This window comes from Alexandromys fortis, unplaced genomic scaffold (genome assembly GCF_014885135.2).
Source record: "Alexandromys fortis isolate MF-2015 unplaced genomic scaffold, M_Fortis_MF-2015_v1.1 scaffold_20, whole genome shotgun sequence".
NCBI classification, from domain to species: Eukaryota; Metazoa; Chordata; class Mammalia; order Rodentia; family Cricetidae; genus Alexandromys; species Alexandromys fortis.
The window spans coordinates 15,661,081-15,661,455 of record NW_026067903.1 but is presented as its reverse complement, the minus strand read 5'-3'; positions in this window follow the sequence as shown (position 1 = coordinate 15,661,455).

The window sequence follows — 375 nt, the reverse complement described above, 5'->3', positions numbered from 1 at the left end:
TCTTGAAGACGACCTGGGTTCAGTTCCCAGCACCTATATGGAGGCTCACAACCATCTAGACTTCAGTTCCAGGGATCTAATTACTATTTCTGACCCCCACAGGTACACGGCGCACATATACACATGCAAGCAGGGCACCCATACAAATTAAATTAAATTAAAAAGATGGGTTATTGACACATCTACTACCTTCTATCTTGAGGATGATTATAACATAATTTCCTGAGCCTTTGTTAAAACAATTCAGTTATTGGGTTGAAATTAAACCATTTCTGGTTCAGTCATAGGGTTTCACAGAACAGAAGAACAAGAAAGAGAGAGAAAGAGAGAGAGAGAGAGAGAGAGAGAGAGAGAGAGAGAGAGAGAGAGAGAGAG